Source organism: Varroa destructor, unplaced genomic scaffold (genome assembly GCF_002443255.2).
Source record: "Varroa destructor unplaced genomic scaffold, Vdes_3.0 BEIS01000006.1, whole genome shotgun sequence".
Classification (NCBI taxonomy): Eukaryota; Metazoa; Arthropoda; class Arachnida; order Mesostigmata; family Varroidae; genus Varroa; species Varroa destructor.
Genome location: NW_019211459.1, coordinates 180,053 through 200,242, shown reverse-complemented (window position 1 = coordinate 200,242; position 20,190 = coordinate 180,053). Strand labels below are relative to the sequence as shown.

General features: G+C 41.9%; 1 protein-coding gene across 1 annotated transcript in view; it reads right to left on the bottom strand.

Annotated features, from left to right (window-relative positions):
- Positions 1-6,402, bottom strand: part of Fas1 (fasciclin 1 Fas1 domain-containing) — a 112,291-nt gene extending 105,889 nt beyond the window's left edge. Inside the window, exons 1-2 of the mRNA XM_022810718.2 lie at positions 6,325-6,402; positions 6,111-6,162 (exon numbers count right to left, since the gene is read on the bottom strand). The gene's annotated coding sequence lies outside the window, so the exon portion shown is untranslated. The remainder of the gene's footprint in view (positions 1-6,110; positions 6,163-6,324) is intronic.
- Between the last annotated feature and the right edge of the window lie 13,788 nt (positions 6,403-20,190).

Below are 20,190 nucleotides of genomic sequence, written 5' to 3'. Positions count from 1 at the left end.
AATCTATGCTATGCTTAACATTAGAGAAATGTAGCCTATTTTTTCTTGCTTTCCGTATGAACGTAAATACGCTTGAAAGGAAAACACTATCGAGCTTCGTCCGCGCACAATTGAACGCTTTCCTAAGATTAGCCGAGATTTAATATTTTATGGCTTAAAGTACATACATGGCGGGTAGCTCATCGTATATATCGCAACCGCATCAGTAGCTCCATCACAAGCAGCGACAGGACTCACAATGGCGTTCGACGCTCCAGCTATCAAACGCCAGCTTTGCCGTGAGGGCGTCACGATACAACTGATGTCTCGAGCATCACTCGGTCACGATTTTAATTGAGCGTGTACTGAAACTGCTTTGTCGGCAACCTGTTATCTGCCAGTGTGCAAAACCAATACAGAAAGCAATCATCAAAGTTCCAGGGGAATCCAGCCGGAGTCAATTGATCAATAGATAGATTGTTAGGTATAAATACAAGCGCCAAAGGCGAACACTAGAGAAGTATTTATAACTATATCTGTGCCGTCTATCGCCACTTTTGTCTCATGAAACGGAAGGGTACAAGGACAAACTTTTGCACGCTCCGTGCGAACTGCTTCAACCTAGGCACACGTGCCGATTAGGCTCCGTGCACTCAACCTCGAGCATATAATTCAGTATCAAATGTAAGACATGACATGGCGGGCACACAACAGCCGCATTCAGCGTGAGAACCTGAGCACAATCGGTGGGCCTACGCCACAAATCAATATGAACCCAAAACGTAGGTAATTTAGAACTCGCCACCACATCAAGCATAACTCTATAGAGTTATGCTTTTTCTTTTTAAAGTAATTGCACCAATCAATGGAGTTATGTTTATGCAAGCATGAATATTATTGTTCGAGGTGTATCAGCAGTAATATATCATATATATATATATATATATATATATGTAGCAAATATATAACGCCTCAAACTAAAGTAAATAGTGCCACGAATACATTTAACACAGTTATGGTCACGTACACTAGTGTATATTAAATAGAAATCTTCTCACTTTAAACACAAATTATTATTAACATTTAAGTAAGAAATATTTAGAATTATTTTAGAGTAGTAAGAGCGCAGTTTTAAACTATGTAGACGATCGGGTACGACCTTCGCGAAGCCGATGCTCCAATGCGATATAAAAAGCATCCACCACTCAAAAAGAATGCTCATGGATTTATGTAAAGTTTATCTGTGTAGAGAAAACATTATTAATGGATATGTTGAAACGTGGACGGATATGGAGATAAGCGTATGTCATCGGGTTGGTTTGTGTTTCTGTGTATGTGATTCGTACGCTTGAATCTGGCGATTTATATGCGCCTCACTAAGTTAGCGAATGCGGTATAATCCCTTCTCCGATCCGGTAATCCTCTAGACGAAAGTGGCCAACTAAAGTAAGTCACTGAGTATTGTGTGGCAGGGTGGGTGCCTAAGTGCTGCTCGTTGCAACAACACTAGCATTCACTTGCTCATCGTGCCATAGTCACCCCCCAACGATTGCAATAAAAACATCAGAGCACCCTGAACTACAGAGGACAACTACACGGCCGAAGTACTGTTGACTGCACTATAGAGTATAGGCCAAAGCCGGCGACGAAACAACGAACTACTCCTAATAGGCACACTCCTCATTCCCATCATCGTGGGGCTGCCGCTGGTCATGGCGGTCCTATCGAAGCCAGCATGCGGTCGAGCTCACCAGTAATCAGGCGTTTCATCCTATTATGCCATCGGCATTGGGTGCCTAAGTTGGCGAGGAGCTATGGCGCAGATTTGTGCCCAACGGGCAGACCAGGTATACACACTTGCAAGGCTACACAGCCTTGTAGCTACATCAGTGATCGGCTCACATTAATGGGGCGGTTCAAGCAGATACAATAGAAGCTGATAAAGATAGTGGCTCGACGTAGAAAACAAGGAGGGTTAACAATGGGCTTATGTTTGCAAAGACGACACAGTGTCTATATATAGATTGATTTTAGTGTAATTTATAGTAACACTATGTTTTCATCTCTATGAAAAATCTAACATGAATGAAAAACAGACAGAAATACAACACTTTAATTCTCAAACTTACAACACTCTCTTTTTAAAAACGAAATGATAAATTTATTGTATCTATGTTTGCGTCTGAAAGCATGACTGAAATTTAAGTAAAAATTGCAAGCTAATAATAACCATATTACGACAGAGTGCCACAGCCATAGCTGACTTTATAGGATGGCAGAAAATGCCGGTAAGAAAGTTCATGTTTCGAAAAACAGAATATTGCGCATCAACAACCCAGGTAATGGATTTAGTTTCCCCTGAGAGCCATGAAATTCATTTACATACAGAGACTCATTTGCAAGTTTTTGCTCACCCCAAAGTTTTTCTCTTTACCTCGTGCCTTGGTTGTGGCTTGAGGTCAGATCGGATGAAATCCCGCTTTCTCAAAGTGGAACATAGTAGATTGTCAACTAGGAACGGCGATGAACCGTACACCTCTGGCTTATAAGGCCCATAGAAGAACATCTGCAATCTCACTTTATTTCGATGCCTAGCTATGATGGTTGTGGCTAATATAAGTTTCGCTTAGGCTTGCGATTATTGTCCCTTGGATCAACAAGGTATGTTATAGGACCAATAAACCTTTCTACTTTGGGATACAGATTCTTCGTGTCCTACAATTTGCAACTATACACGTCATACCAAACATGTAACTATGTAGAATAAGGACAATGCAGTGTCCGGTTCTAATCGTAGTTGTTGCAGTTCGCTATTAATGCCATTTTGAAGGCCAGTATTGAACGCCACAGCCGTTGTATGACTGCTACCTTTGTTGTGCAGTAGTACCATAGCCTCCGATTGTAAAGTGCCCATGTCGTTGCGGTTACGACACCGCAGAACTTAGCGCCTAGAGCCCTTTTTGAAACCGTGAAAATCGTACGTTCAGCCCTTTGGTCCATCTTCAAAACAGCATCAGAGGCACAGCGACCCTAGCCCTTGACTCATCAGCTGCGCTTGCCCCAGAAGTTCTATCTTGCTTCAACGTATCTTCCAATGTTGCAGCTGCAGCGTGTTTCAACTGATGCCCCGTATTGTCCAGATCACATGGATAGTGCCATCGTTGGGGCTACATTAACGATATCTTTTTCACAGGAGGGATGAAAATGCAAACCGCTAGAGTGTATTGGAAATGGCGACAAACAATCATTTGTTCGAGAATGCTGTCTTCAATGTGTCTGTCTGCGGTAGGGTCTGTAACGTTGAATTGTATCGTGTGTCAATCAAATGTAGGGTATTCGGCTAGTACCGCAATCGAAATGAGGTCGTGTGAAATTTTCTACAAACTTCACCACGGATCAAGTGATATATGTTTTCAACATTGCCATTGCATGTCTCACAGTTCTCACTTATTGGAATACTTCACTTTTCCCTATCCGGTTACGTCGAAGGCATGACTCTAGAAAAAGTCATGCCTTCTTCCGCGTTTCGTGCCACACATAACGTGCCTTACGTGTCATGCGGTCAGCGCTCCCTGGCGCACCCGCAAAATGTCCTCGACGGCAATCGTTCGCTCCTCAATGAGAGAATGTTGGATAGTTTTCGTATCGCTTTTAATTATTTTCTCTAGGTAGCAATTAACTTTCTTGGAACTCCACTGTTACAACTAGAATTGTTTGCGCCATTACATGAATTACACGAAGTAACACAGCTCCGATGGATGTACCGAGATGAAAGCAAGCGAAAATTAGAAGCCTCAGTGATCCTCTTTCTGACTGGGTCTCCTTAACAGCGACACGGGAACTAAGGCAAACTCCTCCAACGACAGGGATCAATACGGACGCCTACTAGCGGCAGCGACAGCAGTTCAGCGAGAGACTAAGCAAACATATGTAAGAACATATCTGCGTTCTGAGTCGAACGTATATTATTGGGAGAAAGATGGGGTAAAAGAGCAAATTTGGGTGTATGTTATTAGTGCAGTGGGAAGGATGTTTTTAAAGATAAACTAGCAGGCTACGGTCACCATCATCACTGTGGCTATTGTTGTTGCTTCAGCTGACTTCAACTTGTGCTTCACAAGCGAATCATTGGAACAACTAACAGAAGTCCTTCCTATATGCTCTGCCCTTCTTATTTGGTTCAGGTTGGTAGAAATGAATCGAACGCATTGCACAGCTATGGCGGTCGTTGGGTGTCGGATAATCGGCGCAAAGGGGACGCATAGCAAAAAGCGCGAGGTTGAAAGCACGAAAAGAAAACAAGCGGAAAGGCCACTAGATAAAGAAAGCCATGGAGGATGTTGCTGGCGGCTATTGTAAATAATATAGCTCCAGCCAAAATCTCGTTGTTGGTCAGCGGTCAACCGAACGGCAAATGGTGCCGACAGGCGCCTAACGCGCTATCAGAAATAGCCGCAGTCCGCCTTCTTTTACTGCTACTACCGTCACCGCTGCGGAGGCTGTACATCTAGCTTGATGATGTCGTCCGGCGTCATAAGCGTCGAGCGGGATCGTGGCCGAGGCTTAAACAGTGTCAGCAAAAGCTCAGCCGCTTGCGGTTGCCTTTCGTGATGGTAGCGCTTGCGGCCTTTGGTGGTGGTCAGCCAACAAAATTTACGGACGCTTACTCGAATCTAGTCCGCTATACCTTACCGTCTGTCTATTCACTGCTGGCCACTGACGGCAACAGCAGCGTAAGGAGAAGGGGCGGCGGTATCATCAGCGATGCGTTCGCAGCCGTTCCGACTTTCTTTTCAATGATCATCACCCGCTATTATCGGCATCATCAGCAACCTAAGGAGCATGTTCATATGTCGCTGCTGATCTCTCTCTGAGCGTTGCCGTTTTTCTTTGTCGCCTGCATTTCGATTTCTTTGGCCTTTGCATCCGCTGAAACCGTCTGAACTGCTGACTCCACTCAGTTAGTTGGGTAGAGTAAGAATTGCGGCCTCCGAATGAGCCAGCCAGTGCGGTCATCACACAAAATTCGGGTTGATATTCTCAATTGAGCTTGAGAATTTCGTGGCAGCCTGTAGCTCTTTTTCTGGCAGATCTTTGGTGCTGCCACAACGAGCGCTTCAGATGTGAGCGTCGTCGTTGTATGTTATTATGGTGCGCAACCATAATAAGACGAGGAAACCACTGGCCACTGCTGACGCAAAAGTTAGCCGTATCGTATTGACCAGAGGAAGGACTAACCGGCGACGCAATCAGCCACAGCTTAGTTACTAGTGGCTGTCAGTACAACGATTTCGTCGTCCATCAGCTTTCGAGTGACTTCGTTCTCTTCCTTTAAAACGGAGGTCCAATTGCGGCGACGGACACCGCACCGGTTGATCGGACAGACGGAGCGATGGCGTCGTCCATTGCCACCAGTGTCCATAACGGCGACAGCAGAGAGGGATCTCTTTTCGTGTTCCTTGATTGATTGGTTCTGTTTCGTGAGTGCTCTATTGGTAAAGGTGAATCACTGGTGAACCTTGCCCCGTTCGTTGAGCGTCCTAACCGTCCGTATTTCAGGCATAGTATCATTCAGTACATACGTACGTACGTCTTATGCGTAAATCCAATCCGCATTCTAATAATCTGACAAGATTGTTTCGAGTGAGTGCGCGATGTTCCCTGTCGCTTTTCCAGGCGACCCTCGAAGACTTACTCGAATAGAAGATTCACTATTATAGCCACGTATGTTGTTTTTATTCTCCTTACTACCAACCTGGTAATGCTCGACCGTCCGATATCGCCATGGATGCTATTACTGCCATGGATAGTGGTAATAACATTGAAGCCACTGCCATTGCTGACATTCAGCGAAGTTATCAGCGGCAGCAGTAGTAGCGGCGATGTCTAAAACTCACTTTCATACATGCCACTGGTTTTTTTTTTTTGCTGAAGTGGTTATTTCTATTGCAACAGTCATTGTCCCAACTGTTTTTACTAGTACCTAATTACATAAATAAATAACTAGTACATAATTAAAATAAGCATCCAATTTGACAAGATATTCCATTGATGCTATTACCTAAACACCGTGTTACAGACAGGCCGGAATGTTACGCTACCAAATACATAATAATAAAAACATTACGTACATTGTCTCTAATTAGATCGGTCTGATCTCTTAGCGTTGGAACGGTCCAGTATCTGCAAAACCATTTAGACGAACTAGGTAATCACTTATGTCAATGTTGGTTAACTTGAGTGATAACCACACCACAAAGCACAGCAGAAATGTTGAAAAAGCTGAGTAGAGCTAGCCACCAGTACGCCAATAGTAACATCGAGCAGCTCGAAATGATTACCAACCGATTAAATTGTTTTATGCAGTATTTTCGCTGGACAATAACGGTGTTTATTCGTTGCAAAATTGTACGCAAGTTGTTTGCATTAGTAAGTTCTTAGCGTTCATCTTAGCCACCCCTTAAAAGTAGAACGCAGTCTCATTTTGTTCGTGTGTACTCTGCCGTTCGCCATTCAGCCACACAAAACTTGCTAGTACGTTTGCAGCTGTCGTCGCTGACGCTCGAGTTCCTTGAAAGACGGAGGTCGCGAATAGCACTAAACAGGAAGATTCTCTTTAGGGCACAGAAAAAGCAAAGGGCAAATAGGAAAGGGAGCGAAAGAAGGAAGGTACCAAAGTAGTCAACAAGCAAGTTGCCCAGGCTGGATTGCTCTAGATTACGAGGCCAGAAAACAGACCAGCATCGCGAGTACGAGCAATAAGCGATTGGAAAGAAAGATGTCCGGAAGAATGAATCCGAAGGCTCAACTGAGACTTATTGCGAAAGCCTTCTACGTGAACGTACATACAGATGATATGACATGATGAAGAGGAGTTTCTTCAGAAACAGCACTGCATGTCATAACCACGTACAAAACTTGTGAGCTAGTTCTACTGGCGGAGCTATTGCAGAGTGTTTCTTATTTATGATAAGCGATAGTAGCAGCGAAAATTAAAACAAGGGCTACCAAAACGAGAGTATTTTCAACCTTAAATCTGTGTAGAAACGTACACTGCTTTGTAATATTGGCACTACCAACCCTCTAACCTTAAATCTTGTTCTAATAAAATAGCAAGCGCAACATGACAGCTCAAATTGTAAGTGAATGAATAGCCCAAAGCTATCATTAGAACCCATTGGAAAATATCCCGGTATAGCTTACCAGTGTGCTAGAAGCAAGATAGCTTTCGTACTAGACAGCCACAACAGGGGGCACATCCTCGGCCATGTTGGTAAACAACTCCTTTTTAACCCGGCCTTCAGTTAACTCCAGAGCTGTCACAGCATGCAAACGTCCTATGTGTCGGTTCTATTAACTGGGCTGGAATACATCGGGCCCACGCAATTTAACCCCTTTTCTGCATCCCGCTGTAGGTGGCCTTGGACGGCCATGGTGAGCCTAGGCGAGTTTTGTAAGACCTCTGAGTGCAGCCGCGCACATCTAGGGGAGAGGTTTAGCGGTAGGCTTGGGGTGCTGGCGCCGTCCTGTCTAGGCCCCATCCCTTGCTTGCGAAGGCCAGCGGCGCTTTGCGGCTCACAAGATCCCGAGGTGCCTGGTGGCACTCTGGGCCAACGAAGTCTAGGGTAGGCCCAAAAAGACAGTAGGTTCGGTCCTGGCGCCAGCCAGCCAACTCACGAGTGCTGCTGCAGCAGCCAATGCGGCCCGTCTTCAGCCGGTGACGTTAACGGTAGCTCGCTGACTCACTATCACCATTCGTTTGCCAATCTTGCTCCTTCGCCTGCTTGTTCAGCTGGTCGGTCGGTCGACGGGACGGTCCGTAACGTACAAAATATCAGCAGTTTTATGACTAACTATGACAACGCATGCAGGTCCTTTGCGTGTTCCGAGAAAGAGAAAGTGAGCGAAAGGAAAAATGGAAGAGGACAAACAGCTTGCTGCACATTCGTGGAAATTCATTTGCATAGAAACATACGATTGCATACCTGTTCCTGCCACATGAGCGCCACCAGACTCACCATAGCATTGTTACGCTGAAACAAAAGGCTAACACACTGGAGGCTGACACAAGAACAGGATTGATATACTGTGATAGACAAGTATCTCTTTCCGTCATATTCTGAAAAATTTGCCTTATATAAGGCCATAAGAGCCATGAACGTGTCGGCGTAGCATTAATCTGCTATGAACGCTCATAAAGTGCATACTTGCGTTATTAGCGTGGGTCGTATTGCAGACTTATGTCACATTGCTCATGTGGTACTATTACGTCAATAAAGGCCATCCCCAGGTTATCCAATAAAACCTTGTTGTACCTCAACAATTCTAAACAAGAAACGATTCCAACATAGACTACCTCGTCGAATTCTAGAGTCATTTTAAGTTACGGGTAAACCTTTGGGAGAACCAAAATTTGATGGCGTCAAAATCCTTCTAGCATGTACGGCAGAGATCGTTCCATATCTTGTAGCGGAATAGAAAGTAACGCAGGCGTGATACGAAGAACTATGGCATAATATCGTTCGGATACGCATACGTGAAGAGTCGCACAAAGGACATAGCATATATAGACAACTAGCAAAGCCAAATACCACATAAGGTTGTATAAAGATGATCATACAAAAAGGACCTTATTAAATAAAAGGTCGATTGCTAAAGCCTGAATTCGGGTTTCGGAAGATCATGTAGCAGATTATATAAACATATCTTATGTCATTGATGATATACAATGTAAACAGCAATTCATCAATGTCTATAGTAATAGTGGATATTTAATAAAAATCTGAAAAGGTCCTAGTAGGTGTTATAATAAATAGTTATGGTCAACGATTTTTTTGTATACATTTCCTGTGGCACAATGCAGCACCGGCTGTAAGGGTACTCGCTATATTCGTTGGTCCGTTCTTTATTTTTGCTGGCTAACTGCAGACATTATTATAGTCTTCTAGTCAAATGACATTGCGACACTATTCATAAGCAGAACAGATGGTTCCGCCTTCATAGGGACACAGCGCGGCACTAGACAGCGCCCAGTTGAAGGTCGCTCCTTCGCCCTCCCTTCCATCCTTTACAGAATCGAAGCCTCGATCCGTGCACGGTGCACGTTGTGCACGCAAGCCACCCAGGTACCCAGTTAACATGGAGCAGAAGTAATGGCATCATTATCGCCAACGGTAACATCGTTGTTTCCACCCCCGCTACGCCCTTCTGTTTATATGTCCTGACATATGGTATTGAATCCGTCGAGCACTCGTACGCTACATGTACGTATATTAGTCATGCTTACCCCTAACCAGTATCCCAGCGTTATAAGTGACTAAAAATTAACTCTCACAATAATCAAATATTCACAGTGAAAACTATAAATCGCATCGTCAGAGGTGCAAAACATTGATAGTGATTCACTGTCAGAACCTTTAAAAGCTCGGAGCGCTCTTGTTATTTATACACCAGAAAATCGTCCGACAGACAGACAATCCTCGAAATGTCAGACAATATTATTTGAGAGATTATTGCATATCAAACAGGTTACCGGTTTCAGTTCATACTTGGCCTAATTTCCTTTTAGCTAGCTTTACCAAGAGCCATCAGATTTTGGTACCACAGCATAATAGTTCTTGAGCGTAGGGACTAATTTTAGTCTTACATCCGCGAGGCATCCATTTTATTATCATTGTCTATCGTTGGTGTTGTGCTGACAAACTTAAGCAGAGTATTCGTCCGGGGTAACTTAATGCAATCGTGAAGTTCGGGGTCATAAAGAATCGTATTTTATTTCTCCAGAAGGTCTGAAGGCACTTACCGACATATATCATTGAAGTCCAGCAAAAAGTTGCGACTTTTATACTGCAAATCATTGCAACAAGAAAAATGGCATTATTGTTAACGGAAATATAAAACATCGTCATAATTTACTCACACATAGATTTCCTCTATATGCGCTTATAATCAGATGCGCCGACGCCGTGGGCTAAAACGTAGAGGATGCGCACTTAGTGGCAGGGTTTTTACCAACGAAATCGCATATTTATTTAGCTAAGTAATAGTTCTAAACTAATTCGGGTTTAAGAGCGCGCAATGCAATATCAACCGATGTGTATTTTAATGTAATAATTCACTTCATAGAAAACAACATGGAGCTATGTTCGAGCCTACTTTGAAGTATCCCGAGCGGGCATCGATAAGCAGCAATGTAACGATGTACCCGCAAATAGATATTCAAAATCTATTCTTGTCGCGAAGCTCCTGTGCCCACTGACCTAGTCGTCCTTACAAGGAGCATCTAATATTTAATTAAACATGAATTGAAGCAGCGCGAGGTTGTCGTTCATGTTGACGTGAGGTTTAGACCTCGAGAACAGTAAGAATTTGAAACTTCATGACTGCAACGATAGATTACTTGCTCAATACACAGAATGGGCAGCATGAATAGAACTTCAAGCTTAGTTAAACGGATTGAATGATTCGATGGGCACGTTTGCATTTGTGTTCGCATTATACATGTCGGTCGGCTTTATCGTTATGTAAATTAGCGTCACCCACTGCTTCTCTGTCAGCTGTACAATATTAATAATTATAGTATGAATTATACTATTATGTGTATCGTGTTATGTAATATCGTATAATAACGATGCTCCGTAACTTCGTAACGTAACAAGTGTCCAAAGGAGGATAGAGTGCAAACACTGGACGTAAGTGTGAACGTTTCTATGCCGTCATTGGCTCCAACGCGAGAAAATTCTACAGTCGTCTCATCATATCGAGGGAGGATGCTAAAGTAGATTATCGGACTCCTCTTACCCCCGCAGGTTCTGGTTATCTGATGGCGATCCATGGCCAATCAATTCTACTTCATCAGATCTCTACTGCGTACTAGCGTAGTTTCAAGGGATCTGGATGACACTAGCGTTCCTCTCTACCTGTTGGTGTCTCCTTTGCTTTTCGGGCTTGTTTTTGTATCATATAAAAAAAATACCGCTTGAGTAACGTAGGCGTAGACACATCCCCATACTCAACTCAAACTAGAATTGCAATTCTCCCATTATTTTACCGCTTTATCTGCTAAGTTTGTTTATCTGAAAAATTTTACGGTTACTCGTTTACCTTGCTTTGTCCGATGCGCTGACTCGGTACTTTATGCAAAATGTAGTAGGTATCCGAGGTGTTTTGCTACTGCCTTCAAAGATGCTGAAAAAACCACAACGATGTCCAGATGTAGTAGAGATAGGAGTTGAGGTGTAGCCAGGGTATCCGACACTCAAAAAATTGACGTTCAATCCGAACTACACAATGGGATCAATTGCGCACTGAAACGGCTCCGGTTAACCGCGAACGAATGATACAAGGCGATGAACAAAAAAAAAAAAAAAAAATTCTGTCTCGTGTGTACCACCAGCCACTACTTGGTAGGAGGGGTAGTTAATGGCAAGTGACAGGAATACCTCGACATAGGAAGTTAGCAGAACAGCATTCTAACTCCTTAACAACACAAATCTCACACAGATCGTTGTACTTTCCTCTGGCGACGGTTAAATCTCTAGGCACACACAGCAGATACTTCACCGGCCACAGGGATACAGGGATCTTCTGCTGGCCCGCGGTCACTCGTACTAGCACTAGACTCGCACTGGACTATATTAGGCGAACATGGCACTGCACGCACTACGGAAGGCAGAGCGGGCACGACGGCTAAATGTCCCCTCTTTCCCGCTAAGGTTATCGGTGAAAACTGAGTTGTTTCGAATGTGGCGCTAGAACAGTGCTTATTCGGGGGAGAGGGATCGCTCGCACACTCGCTCGTTCCGTCGCTGATCCGTGGCGATGGCGCGCGCACTGTGACTGCTGCTACGTTGGCTATGCTCGCCAGACGGCGCTGGGGGTGATAGCGCACACGGGCTCACGGGAGAGGGGGAACAGGTGGCCAGCGCTGAAGGGAATGGGCGAGTCATGCGACTTCGAGGGCGAGGGTGATCGCTTCGGATAAGCATAGAACTGGTTTGAGCTAAGAGGGGTTCTAGCTAAAAGATGCAGAAAAGACGATAGAGAAACGGGTGGCAGCGACAGTAAAAACAACTACGATAACAACAGCTGAAGCATGCGACACTTCTGTCAGAAACACAGTTCAACGGCAGCAGCGATAATGCCGACAAAGTAATGGAATACTCGTGGCGTGAAGTGGCGAACACCGGTGATCGTCACATCAACCATATACGACATTTACTCTACGTCGAACGGATGAAATAGCATTTGTTGCTTGGTGAGCAAGCGTCACGTTATGCGCTGCGGCGTCCGCTATCACTGATTTGTAATGGTAGGAGTGGTGCAACTAAACCCCTGGCTGGTCGCCGCCTGTGGGGCCGCCTGTGAGACCGCCCCCGGCCAGCCTTTTACGAATAGCGGAAGAATGGTAGAACATCCAACATCGTTCGTCAAGCAAATAAAATGAGGAATCGCTGCGACGGCAGGAGAAAGTATTGAGTCACTTCTATAAGCTGTACTGCTGCTATCACTACCTCCACTATAACTGCAGAGGCACTAACACACAAAAGCGAGATAGTGTCCTGACTATTGCGATTCCCACAAAGTTTATCTCATTGTTGTCCTGTTTCTTCGATGGAAAAATCGGAAAATAGCCATAAGTGTTATATTTCCTGTGTACAAAAGCTAAAAAGAGAGCGGAAAGTACTTGAGACGGAAGTCAATGTGAGGTTAATTTGAAAGTACTCTCGCCACAAGCCAATTGTATTTTTATTGTGCACTGAACTTGAGCTCTCAGTCGAGCTCAAGCTCCAATGATGCTTATTTTTGATGAAAACAGAATGCACGTTCAATATCTATTCTAGTCCGACTTCTAGGCCAAAACAGGTTGGCATACTTGCGACATAACTGGAAGGACTACTTAAGGAAGCTTGCTATGCGGACCTTGGATGACCTGAGATAGCAAGCAACTCGGAAATACGTCCGCCAAGAAAATATGCTGTGAACATTCGAATATGGTCAAGCATCTTGAATCTATAATATTTTGAACACAAGTACTCCATATACTGACCGATACAAGACTACCTTGGAGGATGGGAAAGGATGTTTTACGTCAATGTAGAACAGAGAAGAATATGTGGCACCGGAAGGTACGCTTTAGCTTAGAGTCAAGCCAAATTCTCGTTCCAAAAAGAGCACGATTTGCTTTTGATGCCGCTGGAACCGTCTTATACAATGGTTTGTTTTAGAAACTAAAATGGCGTAATTGGAAAATACAATTAATCACTGAACATTGGATAATAAAGGGAGATCGAACTCAGAAACTGAGCTTTTTTTTTGACGCCACACCTAAGCATTTCTTGAGCGGGTCAGAACAACTAGCTTGATCAAGAGATGATGACGACGACGACGAACACATAATATATTCATCCATTGCTAGACATCGACTCAAAAACGTGTTTTTTGTTGAGGGAAACTGCCTTTAGGTATGTTCTGTTCTAAGAACCATATGCGTAATGTTCGTTCGCCAGTTTATAGATGGAATCAAGCCGGTCGCTCTCTGAAATCGATCGTGTTTTCAGTCCACAATGGACATCAGAGTAAAAATTATCAACCTACTTCAAAATACTTCATTCCGACTTAAATTATCGAAAAGTTGTCCATAGAATGACAATGATTGCTTTCGTAAATAGCCTTCCTAGTCCTTAGTAATCTTATGATTTTACTGAAGACTCGTCGACCGCTATATAATTGTTGAAAATCAGTCACGACTGGGCTCTTGTCCGCTCTGTGTCGTCTATCTTGTTTTTCTAAGGCCTTTGACATGGTCGATCACTAGGTCTGCCTTCCGAGACACTGGAGCTCGGATCGGACCTTAATATAACAAAACTTCAAAAATTAAAGTTGGCCCTCCTTGCTTTTCGTAATAAATCTTTGGGCAGGCACTAAGTAGGCTACAAACTGCGTCTTGGCACTTTATGTTGTATGTAAAAATTAATATTAACTTTTACATGCAAGCATAGGTAAATTGTTTAGGATTAAAAAAAAAGCATCAACTGTCTAGGCAATATGCAATTCAAGCATTTCTAATACTACTTGGTCACGAGGTCTAGTGTGTGAAGAACGTTTTCTATATACTATTAAGCGATAGTCATTTAAGGTAGTTAACTATAGAGAATGTTTTCCTTTGAATATCTCCAACATTGGAGATCATGCGACTCGAGGCAGCTGACGAACTTTTTTCCTTTAATTGAAATAGTACTAATAAAAGGCTGAGTAGTACGTTATTTACAGGTTCTATGGAGGGTAGACAACAGACAAAAACATTTGAAAATATTAAGACGGACAAAGAAAAGATAGTCCAGATGCGATAAAAAAATAATGAGAAAAGTTGATCAAAGTGAAAAATATGAGAAAAATAATAACAAATAATGGCTGTGTTAATAACAAAAAACACACATGTATATATATTACATATAATAGTGAATAATTACTCGTTGATGCCAAAAAAGGAAAGGGCTGTAAAATCGCATAGCAGCGATCTCGAAGTACTCCGATTAATGTAACTAGATATCTCTTGAGACTCACTAATTTCAACATACTCTTATAAACCTCTTCATCTTCTTCGTGAAAACTGAATCTGAAAGCGTCACTATGGCTTCATTTTTAATAGTTTTTCCTATGCTTGATAAAAAAAGATCGATGTATATTATAATGGTGCTCCGTATCATGTCAATTTGTAGTTTTTTTTTTTCTTTAAATAAAATCATGATCTAAACATTGGCTTTAAATCAATACAATTAAAAAGACACGTCATGGAAATTTACTAAGAATCTAGTGAAATGTAAGGTAACATCTTGTAAGATCTTTTACAGTCTTCAGATCTCGAACATATTAATCATTTCCGTGAAAAATGATTAAAAAATAATAGTTAAAAAAAAAAACATATATACTAAAGAAGCTACGGAAATGTGTCACAACGCGATTTGTCAGAAGTTTTACGATAAATAGTCGTATTTTTGCCGTAGGGAGCCGTTTTCAACATATTCATTCAGCCTTATCATTCTGTTTGCGAAGAATTATAATTTTATAAGAGATAAATTTGACCAATGTGATGTTTGCCTAACGTAATTATATTAATGGTATTTGTATTATTATTATTATTACAGTTATCTTTTGCATTGCGCGAAACGTGGCCAACTCATTTAAGCATCGCATGATACGTCCTTGTACGATACGATTTCGTTTGCAAAAATACCATCCTGGGACAATATTTCAATAGCAAGCAAACCAGCTAGCTTGTACAAGGAAGATAAAACAAAGGCTATTATAATTTTACGATATTCGTCCAGGGTAAAGGCAAACGGCTTGAATGATTGATACCCATTAGAAATGACCAAACAGTAACCACGACTTTGATTGTGGCCGACGAAATCGAGAGCTTGGCTTGCACTGGTACAAGGTTGATACATGATGATTAAAATCTAGGTCAAAATAAGAGGCCTATTCTACATGGCAACGTAATATCCTATGAATTTCGCACAAATTAGAAACTAACAGGAAGTGTTCGTGACCGTGTCAATGATTTGTTAATCGCAAATGTTTATTAAACCAACGATAGCGTGATGATTCATGCCGCCATTTGCGGTATCTGTTCGAAGCTACCCAAGCTAGTGTAGAACCATTTGGTAATTATTCAATGTTAAATTGGTGATTTTATTCCCATTATTTGCTCGTCTTTCGCTAAGTAAAACCTCTATAAACTAAATCAGCTATTGGATTAGGACGTTCTGCATCGACCGCCCTGCGCCAGAAGCAACTCAATATCGACTGAAACATTCGAATTCTAGATCAATCAAATCTATCTATGAAAGTCTACAGAGTAATTAGAATATAAACGTGCCCTTGTGGTAGTGACGATCAGAGAATTTTTTTTCTATTAATAGTATGTGGATTTTGGAATACACAATAAGACTCTTTCTTTTAATCCTGCCACGTCGACCACTAAAGTGTCGCATCTTCTGACGTCCACAACTGAGCACAATTAGTGCTCTAGGTGGCGCTGTGTGAGGAGCGCCACAATCGACACCTCTGAATAAGGGCTGGCGCGAGATCAAGGTTCTTTTTGAGTTGCGTAGTGTCCTGTGTGCATACCCGAACTCACAGTCGACCAGGACAGATCCGATCAGAAAAAAAGAGCTTTGCATAAGAGTGGGATATTTCGATATAGCGAATAGCTCTGAGCATTGTTTATATCATGCCACTGCTGTATGCGAACATGCTACTGAGATGCGCTTGACCCGAACCTATACGTAAGGGTGGGTTGACAACAATCACTCACCCCCCCAAACAACAGATGACACCTGTGTATAAGCATGTTGTATTAGAAGTAATCAGATCATATCTGACTACTGCAGCTTTCTCTAGCTTATAATACCACAAACGATATAACACCGTGCTTGACGCCATGTTGGTGACCACGAGTGCGTTCGTCATCTGTGGTTATAGCCTTAAAAGTATTTACAATAATGGCGATATAGACGTAATATTATACATATATCGTAATCAATTTACTCGCTAATTCCATATTATCAGCAAAATAAAGATACAGACTAATAATAATCATGGCAACACATTGAATCTCAGAGTTGACGTTCGGTTCCTGAACTTGCAGTTCTGTACTGAACGAGCATTGTGTAAGTTTGGCCCGAACGATGGCTCACGTGACCGTATTTGTTGGAAGCCGATACCCCCATAATTCAGAGTAGATTTTCATGGAGCCCTCGATGCTCTCATAGTCGGACCGAGTTTGAATTTCGAAGTAATTAAACGTGTTTACTTTCCTATTTTTTTATTCAGTTACAATTTTCATTGTAGCTCTTATTACAGTTTGGAGATGAGTTTTGGGTTAGAAATGGATACAGCGAGTGTTCAAATGATTCAGAGCTTTCGCGTGTTATAGACATCGTATCGTCATTGGATTTTCGCCATCTTCAGGTACTTAAACACCAGGAAAAGGCGGATCATTGTTTAGCAAAAATAAAACAACAACAACAACAAACTGATTATTAATTCGAAACACAAAGCATTTATTTAAAGTAAAAGGATAAATATTTGAATAGTGATGTATTTGTAATATAATTCGGTCTGTGATTTTTTTTTTAACGTACTTACCCTTTTTTCTCGTAATCTGTCCGCTAACGGCGCAACGCCGGCAGTAGCAACAATAGCAGGCAAACTGAAATGTCTCGAAAACGGCAAGTATTGTTCGTGCAGACAAGAGCCGCTTATTACTCAAGTTTTTTTTTTTTTTTTTCATTACTAAACACATAAGACGTCTTTTTATTAACAACACAAATAGTTCCCTAGCAAATTTTGGTAACATACTCAATTAGGAAGAGTACGAGCTAGCAAGTAATAACGATGGCGACATCATCGCGGTAATGATTAAAGAGAATGGTGTAATAAGTAGACGGCCTCATCTCCATATATCGATGAAGTAGTCCACTGTCAAGCCTTAAAAAACTGCTAAATAGCGAACCTTTATTATCGAAATTTAATAGATACCTGCGGCAAGCAACTAAGTGGGCGAGCGAAACTTGAAGAAGTTCGTGTCGGACCATAAGCGTTTTTGAACTGCGTAAATAAATATATATCAAAAGTTCTAAAATTTACTAATGAGCATCTACTGGTTTCAAGGCTGTTTTATAATTATTGCACAAATAAATTTACTTACAGTTACGAGAAAAAAGTGATTTTCGATAGTACCATGCTTTTCCCGTGAAAAAAAGCTCTATATACGCGATTGGCCTATTTCCGAAACCCTTTTTGCCAAGGATTCATCGTTTTGGACTCTCTCTCTCTCTCTCTCTCTCTCTCTCTCTCTCTCTCTCTCTCTCTCTCTCTCTCTCTCTCTCTCTCCCTCTCCCTCTCCCTCTCCCTCTCCCTCTCCCTCTCCCCCTCTCTCTCTCTCTCTCTTCAAGTTAGTTAATATATTGGCGTCCGGCTTGAATAAAATATGCTTTTGCATATTATAATACTTAAATTTCTTAGTTAAACGAATGCCAGTGACGATTTAAATGTTCATCGATTCGTCTGCGCTTATTATTAGTGATACAGCGCACGAACTGGCGCAAAAATATATATAATTTAAATAATCGAACATGGATTTAAACAGCGGATATTTTCAGTGGCGTCAAGTAAAATTACTATCGAAGTGTCGCCGGATCATCATATAAAGGAAATATGTTTAAAACAAGAAAGCTCAATTCCACGGTTTGTGCCGCTCCTAAAATAACGCGCGTAAAAAGTAACAAGTCGAAAGTCGCCGATGTCCTTCTCAGTCGATTACGCTGTATCTATGAACGACCTAAATTCAAAAAAAGCACTGCTTATTTTGTTTGGGAAAATCTCGACGTAACTTAAGACCCATGCCTTTCTTTTAGGCCCTACGTTAGCGAGGATTTTCAATTGCTAACATTTAGGTGTTGGAAAAAGAGTATCGGGTAAAAAAATAGCTTATTTTGAGTTATTCGGTTGATACATCACCAATATTAATAATCTAAATGTTAAATAATGAATTTGTTTCTAATAAAATACGTACGTTCGGACCAAAATGCTGCACGGATATGTTTCCTATTTCGTTCGTTACTGAGTTCGAAAAATGCGCTGAATTTAGGCCACTAGAGTGGCATTAACCACTTCTGGAACAATACTATTAAATTAAGGAACCATGAGAGATGACTTGACAAAAGGGCAAAGCCAGTATATCATGCATGTCCCGCTGGCTGGCTGGCGCAGTGCAGATAACTGTGGCTAACTTCAATTTCGAGATCATTTTTGAAAAGTGTGCTTACGTGAATGATTGTCTTCAAGTTATACTGTGGAAAAAGTTACTAGACTTTGCCAGATCGTTGCCCATCACGGTCACTGGGACGGACGTTCATTCCCTGCTTAAATGGCCTAGAATGTATATGGCTTCATATAGACAATTCCGTAGTCGAGGTCAATCGATTTTGCAAGCAGCACTATAGATGCTGTGGTTGTATTTTGGACCTACTAGCCACGAGGTACACGGCACGTACCCATAGGAAAGCGGAATTACTCCACGATCCCTGCTGGGATGGGGAACGACCGCTACATTAGTGAAACAGGCTTACAGAATAATTGCGCAAAGATAACGAGATAACTAGTACAACGTAACAAATTATTCATCACAGTAACTATTGTCACTGGAGTAATGCAACACCGATTTAGGAAAATTACAACCGAGTGTTATTAAGCAACATGTTCTTATTAAATACGAAAAAAGCAGCTGAACTTCAACGGGATACGTCGGGTAGGGCCGCTGCAACGGTGATGAAATTGCTTCTATGGGATCTCGGGTTTGTTGGAGTCGGCAATCGCAAGGCGGTAGCTGTGCGAACATACTCAAAGTAGAGTTTAATGTTTGTGCGTACGTTTGTGTCACGTCCAAATCGCCCCCATAGAGTGCTCGCTTTGACCCGGTTCTACGTGGGTCACTAGGGTATCATCTTGGGTTAACATCCGGTTGACATAAAGCCACTTCAAGGAGTATTCCTTTGTGATTTATTAATTTTTTTTTTTTCTTTATCTTATCTTTCTCTCTAACTTTTTTTTTTTTCTGAAAGGGACTAGTTCTTTTTTTATCTATAGAATATAATATTCATTTGAATAAATCGTTCGATTTCAAGTTTCCCAGTAACCGTTAATGATTTTTACTCTCATGAAGGACTAATTTGGTTAGCTGGCAAAATAGGCCACGAAATTTGAGTGATCCAAGCATATACGGTCCATTGTCCTCGGTCAGGCGACTACTGTTTTCCGAATGGGAGCCTTTATTGGAAAAAAATACAACAAATGCAACAGCTTCTGCGATCAGCTGCAGCATGGCTCAGATATTGAAACACGCTGATGGAACAGCCGAATTGCCAAAGTCTATAGGAACGTTGTGCGGACTGTTGTAAGCTAAACTTTCCTAAGTGTTTCTGCCTATATATGTTTTTATGTCGAAGTCGTTTTAAAAGTGTAGAATTAATATGACTTGTGCAAACAGGGGAAGGATTATTTGCTACTAATCGATAGATTTCGGCGACCGGAATAAAAATATGCCACATGTTTCTATATCTATAATAGATATTTCAGCGTGAAGATTGTAAACAGCATCTGTTTCCTCTATGCAGTAATAGGTCGAAGTGTTTTTTAAGTGCTAAG